At 38.7% G+C, this 13834-nt stretch overlaps 1 protein-coding gene across 5 annotated transcripts in view; it reads left to right on the top strand.

The window, feature by feature from the left end:
- Positions 1-13834, top strand: part of LRRC4C (leucine rich repeat containing 4C) — a 1217740-nt gene that overhangs the window by 944030 nt on the left and 259876 nt on the right. For all 5 annotated transcript variants that reach the window (XR_007478685.1, XR_007478686.1, XM_049713174.1 and 2 more), the window contains exon 5: positions 13405-13504. The gene's annotated coding sequence lies outside the window, so the exon portion shown is untranslated. The remainder of the gene's footprint in view (positions 1-13404; positions 13505-13834) is intronic.

Below are 13834 nucleotides of genomic sequence, written 5' to 3' on the forward strand. Positions count from 1 at the left end.
GATTCTCAAAATAGACAAAAATTCCATCCAAATACTCTAAAATCCTTTTGAAGTCAAGAAGACACAGTGGACTTTCCAAATAAGACTCACCCAAGTCATTCATTCATTTAACAAATATTGAGAGCTTATTTTGTGCCAGGCATTGGTCTATATGCTAAGAATATAGAAACACAAAGACAGGCAAGGTCTCTTCCCATCTGGGGCTTACATTCTAGTTTATATTCAGAAAGAATGTTTCATCTGTGAGTGTCACTCACCAGCTATATGACCTGGGACAAATTTCTCAATCTATCCTAGCCTCATATTTCCTTGTCTGAATAACGAAGCCAGTAAATCCCACTTTGCTTTGTCGTTGGGAGGACCAAAAAAGTAACGTTGGCAGGTCAGTTGGCAAAGTGCCAGGCACGTAGTAATAACTTAGGGTGGCTTTTGTCCTATTCAAGCCTGGATATTCCAGTTGCCCTGGTTTCAGCCCTATTGTTTTTCTTCTTTCAAGAGCTGCAGCGTGGTGGAAGCTTTGCCCAGATTCCTGCCCAGCAGGAATCCCTTGCCTGCTTAAGTTCCAACCATACTAATTTTATTTCTGTTCCACAAACACTCCTACCTCCTTCTTCCTTTAGTGTCTTTGGATCTGACCCTCTTCCTGGAAAATCTAACCCTCCCAACTTCCCTCTCAGGCCTCCTACTGCCTTTTTTTTTTTTTTTTTTTTTTTTTTTACGAGGTCCTCTCACTGTTGTGGCCTCTCCCGTTTTGGAGCACAGGCTCCAGACGCGCAGGCTCAGCGGCCATGGCTCACGGGCCCAGCCGCTCTGCGGCATGTGGGATCTTCCCGGACCAGGGCACGAACCCGTGTCCCCTGCATCGGCAGGTGAACTCTCAACCACTGCGCCACCAGGGAAGCCCCTCCTACTGTCTTTTGTATCTGCCTCACTCGTGCTCCTCTTTACTCTCAGTTTAATTGTCACTCAGCAGGAAGTCCTCCCTTAACGTCCCAGGCTTAGTCAGATCTTTGCTACACACTCTTACAGCAGGTCGGTTGACATGACTTGCAGAGCCCGGCCCAAAATGAAAATGTGGAACCCTTTGTTCAAAAAGTAAAACAAAGCATTGTGCAAAGTATTAGATTATAAAGGTTTTCCTTTCTTCCTTCTCTCTTGACTTATCATGGTGTTTTTTACTTGTTATTTAATGTGTTCTCCATAAAGAAAAGTTAAAATTTGTAACTATTAGCATTAATTTAATAAATTATTAAATTATAGTATAAAATTTTTAATTATTATATTTTAACATCTATCATGATAGTGTTCAAAGCCAGTTTTAGTGCAAATATGAGTATAATACGTATGCAAAAATAAGAATTACACAATGCCTGTTTTGTCGCTCATACATGCATGTATATTTCCTTCTTACCAGAACACAGGTAATGTTGCACAAAACTAATTTAGATGTTTTTATTTCATTTCTTGATATGCACATATTCTATCAAAGTTCTCTACTTCCAGCTTACGGATGGATAAAGAAGGGTGGAAACAAAAAGGAACTATGGGTTACCCTTTCCTCCCCTTCTCTTCAGTGTCATCATATCCAGCATAAGTTGTTGGCTGACACAGGAAAGTAACATGAATAAGAAAAGATATGATGGACTTTCTTGGTCGTTCGTATTTCTTTCGATGTCATTAGCCTCTTTCTGCATTCAAGTAGGTTCTGGTTAGAACAGAAGGGGTTGCCTCTGGGGGCTGTCAGTATGCCTGCTTACTCAGTCTTAGACGTAAGATACTTATATTCAAAACTTTAAGGATCACTGAACTGCCACATATCCTAGGCCCACCAGAATTCTGTGCTACATATGGATGGGGGCAGGAGAGAATGGTGGACACTCAAGTTGTACTATCTCCTCTGCTCGTGTGCATGTTCCCTTATACCACTGGACTTGATTATAACACACAATTTCAAACTTAAAATTATCAAGAATTTCCAGACAGCAATGGGAGAGCATTAAACCAAGTCTGCAGCTTTTCTGAGCATGTACTCTCATGAGACTCCTCAGACCCTATGCCTGTGAAGCTGGTCTTGCTTAGAGCATCCTGTGCTTTTTAAATTAATTTCCTTATAACATTTGTAATGATATATTCATGAAATTATTTATTTAACATATTCCTCCATGATTAAGTCACAAACTGCATGAGGGCAGTGATCGTACACATCTTATTCACCTCTCCTCAGTAAATATTTTTGAGTATATGAATAGATAGAGAGATGGACATGGATGGAAAGACCAGGAGTCTGAAATCTTCAGGAACAAAATCAAGGAATGCCTTGAAGTTAATGACAGGGATTAATATGATTGTATATAATTAGATTTCATAGGTACATTCCATAGCTGTTTATTCCTCTCCTCCTTGGGGTTAAGTTTTACTTTCTAATTCTGTATGCTCTTCTTGATCAAACCTTAGTCATAAAAAGAATCAATGAGATTGCTATGTAGTCTAAGGAAAGATTCCTTCTTCTTCCTGCATGTATGTGTGTGTGTATTTTAATGAATACACCACTCATGTGCAGAAAGAAGGAAGCTGTCTATTTCATTAACACTAGATTTTTCACATTGTTCAAGTTCCAAAAGGGAATATTTCTTCTATTTTTGCAGGTCTTATTTTATTAGCTACAAAAGTGAAATAACAGTTCATTTAACTATGTCAAAAGCAATAGAGACTCACTGCTATTTGCTTTCTTTTGTATAAATGTTAATGCATTTTTAACTCCACCCCACTGGTTGGTAAACCATTACAGTTACCACTGACCTATAATGCATTTCAGTCATTTTTAATAAACCCAGACATTAAAATGGCTTATCATTATCTCTATAAGCTACTAGAAATGGATTCCTTTCCTGAACTGCTGGGTCCTGCGGCACTCTAGCTAATGAAAGTGGATTTGAAAACACTATTCAATTAAACAAATCTGCTGAGATTTGTTTTTATTTTTTAGCCAAATATAATGTTCAGCAAAATCTGTAATGTCACATTCTGAAATTCTTTGCAGATGTTACTCATTTAAATGACAATCTTCTGCTCACCAGTGCCTAAGCCTCCTTTCTTTTTCTTTTTCTTTTAGATTTAAAATTAATTATTTATTTATTTATTTTACATCTTTATTGGAGTATAATTACTTTACAATGGTGTCTTAGTTTCTGCTTTATAACAAAGTGAATCAGTTATACATATGTTCCCATATCTCCTCCCTCTTGCGTCTCCCTCCCTCCCACCCTCCCTATCCCACCCATCCAGGCAGTCACAAACCACCGAGCTGATCTCCCTGTGCTATGCGGCTGCTTGCCACTAGCTATCTACCTTACGTTTGGTAGTGTATATATGTCCATGGCACTCTCTCACTTTGTCACAGCTGACCCTTCCCCCTCCCCATATCCTCAAGTCCATTCTCTAGTAGGTCTATGTCTTTATTCCCGTCTTACCCTTAGGTTCTTCGTGACATTTTTTTTTTCTTAGCTTCCATATATATGTGTTAGCATATGGTATTTGTCTTTCTCTTTCTGACTTACTTCACTCTGTATGACAGACTATAGTTCCATCCACCTCATTACAAATAACTCAATTTCGTTTCCTTTTATGGCTGAGTAATATTCCATTGTATATATGTGCCACATCTTCTTTATCCATTCATCCGATGATGGACACTTAGGTTGTTTCCATCTCCTGGCTATTGTAAATAGAGCTGCAATGAACATTTTGGTACATGACTCTTTTTGAATTATGGTTTTCTCAGGGTATATGCCCGGTAGTGGGATTGCTGGGTCATATGGTAGTTCTATTTGTAGTATTTTAAGGAACCTCCATACTGTTCTCCATAGTGGCTGTACCAATTCACATTCCCACCAGCAGTGCAAGAGGGTTCCCTTTTCTCCACACCCTCTCCAGCATTTATTGTTTCCAGATTTTTTGATGATGGCCATTCTGACTGGTGTGAGATGATATCTCATTGTAGTTTTGATTTGCATTTCTCTAATGATTAATGATGTTGAGCATTCTTTCATGTGTTTGTTGGCAATCTGTATATCTTCTTTGGAGAAATGTCTATTTAGGTCTTCTGCCCTTTTTTGGATTGGGTTGTTTGTTTTTTTGTTATTTAGCTACATGAGCTGCTTGTAAATTTTGGAGATTAATCCTTTGTCGGTTGCTTCATTTGCAAATATTTTCTCCCATTCTGAGGATTGTCTTTTGGTCTTGTTTATGGTTTCCTTTGCTATGCAAAAGCTTTGAAGTTTCATTAGGTCCCATTTGTTTATTTTTGTTTTTATTTCCATTTCTCTAGGAGGTGGGTCAAAAAGGATCTTGCTGTGATTTATGTCATAGAGTGTTCTGCCTATGTTTTCCTCTAAGAATCTGATAGTTTCTGAAAGCCTTACATTTAGGTATTTAATCCATTTTGAGCTTATTTTTGTGTATGGTGTTAGGGATTGTTCTAATCTTATACTTTTATATGTACCTGTCCAGTTTTCCCAGCACCACTTATTGAAGAGGCTGTCCCTTCTCCACTGTACATTCCTGCCTCCTTTATCAAAGATAAGGTAACCATATGTGCATGGGTTTATCTCTGGGCTTTCTATCCTGTTCCACTGATCTATCTTTCTGTTTTTGTGCCAGTACCATACTGTCTTGATTACTGTAGCTTTGTAGTATAGCCTGAAGTCAGGGAGCCTGATTCCTCCAGCTCCGTTTTTTGTTCTCAAGATTGCTTTGGCTATTTGGGGTCTTTTGTGTTTTCATACAAATTGTGAAATTTTTTGTTCTAGTTCTGTGAAAAATGCCAGTGGTAGTTTGATAGGGATTGCATTGAATCTGTAGATTGCTTTGGGTAGTAGAGTCATTTTCAGAATGTTGACTCTTCCAATCCAAGAACATGGTATATCTCTCCATCTATTTGTATTATCTTTAATTTCTTTCATCAGTGTCTTATAATTTTCTGCCTACAGGTCTTTTGTCTCCTTAGGTAGGTTTACTCCCAGATATTTTATTCTTTTTGTTGCAATAAATGGGAGTGTTTTCTTGATTTCACTTTCAGATTTTTCATCATTAGTGTATAGGAATGCCAGAGATTTTTGTGCATTAATTTTGTATCCTGCTACTTGGCGTGTTTCTCCTGCTACTTTACCAAATTCATTGATTAGCTCTAGTAGTTTTCTGGTAGCATCTTTAGGATTCTCTATGTATAGTATCATGTCATCTGCAAACAGTGACAGCTTTACTTCTTCTTTTCTGATTTGGATTCCTTTTGTTTCCTTTTCTTCTCCGATTGCTGTGGCTAAAACCTCCAAAACTATTTTGAATAAGAGTGGTGAGAGTGGGCAACCTTGTCTTTTTCCTGATCTTAGTGGAAATGCTTTCAGTTTTTCAACATTGAGGATGATGTTGGCTGTGGCTTTGTCATATATGGCCTTTATTATGTTGAGGAAAGTTCCCTCTGTGCCTACTTTCTGGAGGGTTTTTATCATAAATGCGTGTTGAATTTTGTCGGAAGCTTTCTCTGCATCTATTGAGATGATCATATGGTATTTCTCCTTCAATTTTGTTAATATGGTGTATCACATTGATTGATTTGCATATATTGAAGAATCCTTGCATTCCTGTGATAAACCCCACTTGATCATGGTGTGTGATCCTTTTAATGTGCTGTTGGATTCTGTTTGCTAGTATTTTGTTGAGGATTTTTGCATCTATGTTCATCAGTGATATTGGCCTGTAGTTTTCTTTCTTTGTGACATCCTTATCTGGTTTTGGTATCAGGGTGATGGTGGCCTCGTAGAATGAGTTTGGGAGTGTTCCTCCCTCTGCTATATTTTGGAAGCATTTGAGAAGGATAGGGGTTAGCTCTTCTCTAAATGTTTGATAGAATTTGCCTGTGAAGCCATCTGGCCCTGAGGTTTTATTTGTTGGAAGATTTTTAATCACAGTTTCAATTTCAGTGCTTGTGATTGGTCTGTTCATATTTTCTATTTCTTCCTGGTTCAGTCTCAGAAGGTTGTGCTTTTCTAAGAATTTGTCCATTTCTTCCAGGTTGTCCATTGTATTGGCATAGAGTTGCTTGTAGTAATCTCTCATCATCTTTTGTATTTCTACAGTGTCAGTTGTTACTTCTCCTTTTTCATTTCTAATTCTATTGAGTCTTCTCCCTTTTCTTCTTGATGAGTCTGGCTAATGGTTTATCAATTTTGTTTATCTTCTCAAAGAACCAGCTTTTAGTTTTATTGATCTTTGCTATCATTTCCTTTATTTCTTTTTCATTTATTTCTGATCTGATCTTTATGATTTCTTTCCTTCTGCTAACTTTGGGGGTTTTTTTGTTCTTCTTTCTCTAATTGCTTTAGGTGCAAGGTTAGGTTGTTTATTCGAGATGTTTCCTGTTTCTTAAGGTAGGATTGTATTGCTATAAACTTCCCTCTTAGAACTGCTTTTGCTGCATCCCATAGGTTTTGGGTCATCGTGTCTCCATTGTCATTTGTTGCTAGATATTTTTTTATTTCCTCTTTGATATCTTCAGTGATCACTTCGTTATTAAGTAGTGTATTGTTTAGCCTCCATGTATTTTTTACAGATCTTTTCCTGTAATTGATATCTAGTCTCATAGCGTTGTGGTCAGAAAAGATACTTTATACAATTTCAATTTTCTTAAATTTACCAAGGCTTGATTTGTGACCCAATATATGATCTATTCTGGAGGATGTTCCATAAGCACTTGAGAAAAATGTGTATTCTGTTGTTTTTGGATGGAATGTCCTATAAATATCAATTAAGTCCATCTTGTTTAATGTATCATTTAAAGCTTGTGTTTCCTTATTTATTTCCATTTTGGATGATCTGGCCATGGGTGAAAGTGGGGTGTTAAAGTCCCCTACTATGAATGTGTTACTGTCAATTTCCCCTTTTATGGCTGTTAGTATTTGCCTTATGTATTGAGGTGGTCCTATGTTGGGTGCATAAATATTTACAATTGTTATATCTTCTTCTTGGATTGATCCCTTGATCATTATGTAGTGTCGTTCTTTGTCTCTTCTAATAATCTTTATTTTAAAGTCTATTTTGTCTGATATGAGAATTGCTACTCCAGCTTTCTTTTGGTTTCCATTTGCATGGAATATCTTTTTCCATCCCCTTACTTTCAGTCTGTATGTGTCTCTAGATCTGAAGTGGGTCTCTTGTAGACAGCATATATATGGGTCTTGTTTTTGTATCCATTCAGCCAGTCTATGTCTTTTGGTGGGAGCATTTAATCCATTTACATTTAAGGTAATTACCGATATGTATGTTCCTATTCCCACTTTCTTAATTGTTTGGGGTTTGTTATTGTAGGTCTTTTCCTTCTCTTGTGTTTTTTGCCTAGAGAAGTTCCTTTAGCATTTGTTGTAAAGCTGGTTTGGTGGTGCTGAACTCTCTCAGCTTTTGCTTGCCTGTAAAGGTTTTAATTTCTCCATCAAATCTGAATGAGATCCTTGCTGGGTAGAGTAATCTTGGTTGTAGGTTTTCCTCCTTCATCACTTTAAATACGTCCTGCCAGTCCCTTCTGGCTTGCAGAGTTTCTGCTGAAAGATCAGCTCTTAACCTTATGGGGATTCCCTTGTGTGTTATTTGTTGTTTTTCCCTTGCTGCTTTTAATATGTTTTCTTTGTATTTAATTTTTGACAGTTTGATTAATATGTATCTTGCCGTGTTTCTCCTTGGATTTATCCTGTATGGGACTCTCTGTTCTTCCTGGACTTGATTAACTATTTCCTTTCCCATATTAGGGAAGTTTTCAACTATAATCTCTTCAAATATTTTCTCAGTCCCTTTCTTTTTCTCTTCTTCTTCTGGAACCCCTATAATTCGAATGTTGGTGCATTTAATGTTGTCCCAGAGGTCTCTGAGACTGTCCTCAATTCTTTTCATTCTTTTTTCTTTATTCTGCTCTGCAGTAGTTATTTCCACTATTTTATCTTCCAGGTCACTTATCCGTTCTTCAGCCTCAGTTATTCTGCTATTGATCCCATCTAGAGTATTTTTAATTTCATTTATTGTGTTGTTCATCATTGCTTGTTTCATCTTTATTTCTTCTAGGTCCCTGTTAAGTGTTTCTTGCATTTTGTCCATTCTATTTCCAAGATTTTGGATCATCTTTACTATCATTATTCTGAATTCTTTTTCAGCTACACTGCCTATTTCCTCTTCATTTGTTAGGTCTGGTGGGTTTTTATCTTGCTCCTTCATCTGCTGTGTGTTTTTCTGTCTTCTCATTTTGCTTATCTTACTGTGTTTGGGGTCTCCTGTTTGCACGCTGCAGGTTCATAGTTCCCGTTGTTTTGGTGTCTGTTCCCAGTGGCTACAGTTGGTTCAGTGGGTTGTGTATGCTTCCTGGTGGAGGGGACTACTGCATGTGTTCTGGTGGATGAGCCTGGATCTTGTCTTTCTGGTGGGCAGGTCCATGTCTGGTGGTGTGTTTTGGGGTGTCTGTGGACTTATTATGATTTTAGGCAGCCTCTGTGCTAATGGGTGGGGTTGTCTTCCTGTCTTGCTAGTTGTTTGGCATAGGGTGTCCAGCACTGTAGCTTGCTGGTCGTTGAGTGAAGCTGGGTGCTGGTGTTGACATGGAGATCTCTGGGAGATTTTCGCCGTTTGATATTATGTGGAGCTGGGGGGTCTCTTGTGGACCAGTGTCCTGAAGTTGGCTCTCTCACCTCAGAGGCATAGCACTGACTCCTGGCTGCAGCACCAAGAGCCTTTCATCCACATGGCTCAGAATAAAAGGGATAAAAAGTAGAAAGAAAGGAAGAAAGAAGGAAAGAAAGAAAGAAGGAAAAAGTTATTAAAATAAAAAAATTATTAGAAAAAAAATTTTTTTTAAAGTAAAAAAGAAAAAACAAAAAAATGGACGGATAGAACCCTAAGACAAATGGTGAAAGCAAAGCTGTACAGACAAAATGTCACAGAGAAGCATACACAGACACACTCGCAAAAAGAGGAAATGGGGAAAAAATAATAAATCTTGCTCTCAAAGTCTGCCTCCTCTATTTAGGGTGATTCGTTGTCTATTCATGTATTCCACAGACGCAGGGTACATCAAGTTGATTGTGGAGCTTTAATCCACTGCTTCTGAGGCTGCTGGGAGAGATTTCCCTTTCTCTTCTCTGTTCCCACAGCTCCCGGGGCTCAGCTTTGGATTTGGCCCCGCCTCTGCGTGTAGGTCACCGGAGGGCGTCTGTTCTTCGCTCAGACAGGACGGGGTTAAAGGAGCGGCTGATTCGGGGGCTCTGGCTCACTCAGGCCGGGGGGAGGGAGGGGCATGGAGTGCGGGGCGGGCCTGCGGGGGCAGAGGCCGGCATGACGTTGCACCAGCCTGAGGCGCGCCGTGAGTTTTCCCGGGGAAGTTGTCCCTGGATCCCGGGACCCTGGCAGTGGCGGGCTGCACAGGCTCCCCGGAAGGGAGGTGTGGAGAGTGACCTGTGCTCGCACACAGGCTTCTTGGTGGCGGCAGCAGCAGCCTTAGCGTCTCATGCCCGTCTCTGGGGTCCGCGCTTTTAGCCGCGGCTCGCGCCTGTCTCTGGAACTCCTTTAAGCAGCGCTCTTAATCCCCTCTCCTCGCGCACCACGAAACAAAGAGGGAAGAAAAGTCTCTTGCCTCTTCGGCAGCTCCAGACTTTTCCCCCGGACTCCCTCCCAGCTAGCCGTGGTGCACTAACCCCTTCAGGCTGTGTTCACGCCACCAACCCCAGTCCTCTCCCTGTGATCTGACGGAAGCCAGAGCCTCAACTCCGAGCCCCGCCTGCCCCGGCGGGTGAGCAGACAGGCCTCTCGGGCTGGTGAGTGTCAGTCGGCACCGATCCTCTGTGCGGGAATCTCTCCGCTTTGCCCTCCGCACCCCTGTTGCTGTGCATTCTCCTCCGCGGCTTCGAAGCTTTCCCCCTCCGCCACCCGCAGTCTCCGCCCGAGAAGGGGCTTCCTAGTGTGTGGAATCCTTGCCTCCTTCACAGCTCCCTCACACTGGTGCAGGTCCCGTTCCTATTCTTTTGTCTCTGTTTTTCCTTTTTTCTTTTGCCCTACCCAGGTACGTGGGGGAGTTTCTTGCCTTTTGGGAAGTCTGAGGTCTTCTGCCAGCGTTCAGGAGGTGTTCTGTAGGAGTTCTTCCACGTGTAGATGTATTTCTGATGTATCTGTGGGGAGGAAGGTGATCTCCGTGTCTTACTCTTCCGCTATCTTCTTCCGACTTCAAGCCTCCTTTCTTTTACAACATGAATTCAAAAGAATCTATAGTGTGCGTTGGTGGTATAGTGGTGAGCATAGCTGCCTTCCAAAATAATCTATCATGCAAGTCTAGAATTTCCATAAACTTTAAATGGAAAACTATATGTTTAAACACAAATACACTTTCATTATATTTTTAGCCATAAAAGAATAGACACATACTATATATAAATGTTAGTCCATAATCATCTATATAAGGTCAAATCAATGAATACATTTATCTATAATATTCAGATAATAGACACATTAACACAGAATTGTGAGAAGGGTGTATAATTCTTAGATTTCAAATAATGCAAAAATTCATAATTTAAAGGAGTGAATAATGACCTTGGAGTTGTGAAGACTGGATTTTGGTGAATACTTCTGCCACTGGTATGGTCTGATATTTATTTGTGGCATACTATATCAGGAATATGATGATGAACAAGGCTAACATCATTTCTGTCCTGAGGGAACTTATAATCAGGGTCAGTGACTTGAGCAAATCACTTTTCCGTCCTGAGTTCTTCTGACTTTAAAACAACATTCATTTTATTACACAAATATCTTCCAGATATTTATTAGAGATTGTCCGAGAGTTATAAGAGGTAAAAAATAAATTTTACATAGCTCCTAATTTCAAGGAGCTTATATTTTATGCCTAAATAACTATGAAGATAGAGTGTATGAAGCCCCACAGAAAGATCTGGCTAAGATGCCATGGGAAGGAAAAATGCAAAGGATTTCCAGATAGTGAAATCAAGGCTTCCTTGAATAAAAAACTTTTGAATTGAGTCTTAGGAGATGGAAAAGATTTGTAAGTGTTGATGATGAAGGGAAAACGGGAATTCTAAGCAGAGAGCATAGAAGAAGACTTGAGGAGGGGAGGACACAGGCAAATATATAACATGGTCCTGTATGGCTGAGTGTAGTGTGGGTGTGAATGCTTTGTGTGTTCTCTCCTCCTTTCTCTTAGTGGCCCGGTCTGGTGAAATCCTCATTTATGAAGAGGCTCAGTCCACATCTTGCCTCACTGATAAGTACTGTGTCTGGCTTTTTAATCCTCTCCATTGTATAGATGGGTTCTGGCTAAACAGATGTTGAATTGAATTGAGTTGGCATCATGAGAAATTGTGATTGCAAGAATGGATTGGAACCAGATATCGAGGATCTTGAATGCCACATTTAGAAACTTAAAACCACTGAATGTGTCTATTATATTCCCCTGAATATAATAATAATAGTTAATAATTTTTGTTCTGGGCACTATTTCAAGGACTGTGTCGATTTTATTTTATATAGTCTTCATAATAACCTGATGACATAGGCAATACTATTATTCTCATGTTAGAGAAAATGAGGCCTAGTGTTTCAGGGACTGGCCCAGAATCTGAGTGGGTCAGTGGTGGAGGCAGAATTTGAACCCTGGTAACTTGACTCCAGAATTAATGCTCTTAACTACTATGCAGAACTTTGCTTGAGAAAAAGGAATTTTGCAGAAATATCCAAGGTGAATCAGAAGGAAGAGGCCTGATCAAAGATCTAAATTTGGAGGCAATTGCAACAGGAAAAGGAAAGCCAAAATGATTATGGTGATTGGAGGTGAAAAGGAAAAAGAAGAGATATGTTTGTGTTGTTCATTCAGAATTAAAAGAGTTGGTAAATTATTCCACGTGGGAAGGAGAGAAGTGAAAGACTGTGAGAGTTTGAACCCACATTTCTGGGAGGAGGGCAGTCTTATTCACAAAAAAATGGAAAACCAGGAAAGAAGCAAGTTCAGTAGGGGAGATGATAATTCTGTGATCATGATACAATTTATTTATTATTTATAAATTACTCAAGTCTGAGTGTGACATCCTTTCATTATTTCTATTCCTTAGGGGAAAGGCACTATTTATAGAACAATACAGTTTATTATGTGCCATTGTTGTCATTTGTATTCTGGTTTTGCAGATATATTTTTTTTCAAAATCAAATCGACTTATTTTGGAAAATAAACAGCATATTTAGAAGTTGATTTTGTTAGAGGTTTAAAATGAAAGCTAGAATTTTCACAAAAATATACTTTAGAAGGGAACAGACCATCATATCAAAAATAAGTATTTTCACCTTTGGTTCCTCAATGAATAACCAAAAAACCCCAGTATTTTATTTGAGAAAATCAGTGTTCTTATATATTTTTAACCTTGAAAAAATTATTCAACCTCGATAAATCTGTTTCCTCACCTGTAAAATGGGAACAATATTGAGAGTAATCTCGTAGAGATGTTGTGAGTATTCAGTGAGATATCATATGTGAAATCTTTGCACAGCGTTATCATCTAGTAAGACCCCATAAAAATTTTAGCTACCATTGTTATATTATTACTGTCAGTTCTTATATTCACTGAATTTCCTCACTGGAAAAAGATGAGCATATCTAATATTCGTTGAGCAGTAACATATAACTGTTGTTTTAGAACCATAATTATAACTCTTAAACTATTCTTTCTTAGACCTGTAACTGTTAACATTTGCTTTAATTTATTGTTTGAAAGGGAGAGAAATAGGAACAGATTTGTACACTTTTATAGTCAGAGCTCATACTTCACACTATCCATTCAGCACCCTGGGTTTGATGTAAAAACAGTAAGGGAAGAGAGAATAAGGTAACACTGACAAAGAAAAGTGAAATATATTCTAAAAGAGTGGATCTTCGCCATGCTCAGATGCTGAAACACATGGAACTATACTGTTATCATCTGAAACAACCAAATGGAATTTTTTAATGATGTACACTTTTGATGTGTTCAATTCCATCTTAAAATCTGGGAATAATTTTACTACATTAAAACATTACTGTGCAAATTAAAAACACTATAAAATCACAGCTCTGTGAACAGAAGTCTGCAAAAAATAAAAGTGCTTGAATTAAGTAATCATGCGTGATCTTTTGAGTTCTTCCAGTAACAGGTTTTGCCACTCATTTTATTATCTTTCAATGATCAAGGTGTTTAACAAAAATAGAATTCAGAAAAATTAACTCACAATTTATTAATAAAATAAGATGAACTGAAGTCCATATGATCAATCAATTTCTCTTTTCTTCCCATTCAGAATGGGAATACTGACATTGTTTTTTGTTTGTTTTTGTAGCTGGAGAACACAGTTCTGCTTGTCAACCACCAGTGTTCCATGCGAGCATAGTTCTGAATCACAACCTAGAAGTGAGAACGGAAAGAAGCCCTACTTAAGGGTAAGTCGGGCTTCTGTGGCTTTAATTGCAACACTTTAAAAAAAGATATAGAGGTGATATTTTCCTGAGTGTATAATAAGAATCAATGGTGAGATGTAGCTGCCAAGAAAACTAATTGGACAGACTACAGTAACAGCAAAATCGTCGCTAGAGCAAAAGAAATGGCATTTCTTCCTGTTCTGTAATCGAGAGGCAACATCCAGATTATTACATTCAGTTCAGAATATAGAATTTTAACTTGGGTAGAAATACACAAGTGTACTTTCAGGATTTTGCCACCAGAGCCATGAACTAGAGGCGCACCAATAAGTGCCTCATTTCTACACCCTG

Source organism: Orcinus orca, chromosome 8 (genome assembly GCF_937001465.1).
Source record: "Orcinus orca chromosome 8, mOrcOrc1.1, whole genome shotgun sequence".
Taxonomy (NCBI): Eukaryota; Metazoa; Chordata; class Mammalia; order Artiodactyla; family Delphinidae; genus Orcinus; species Orcinus orca.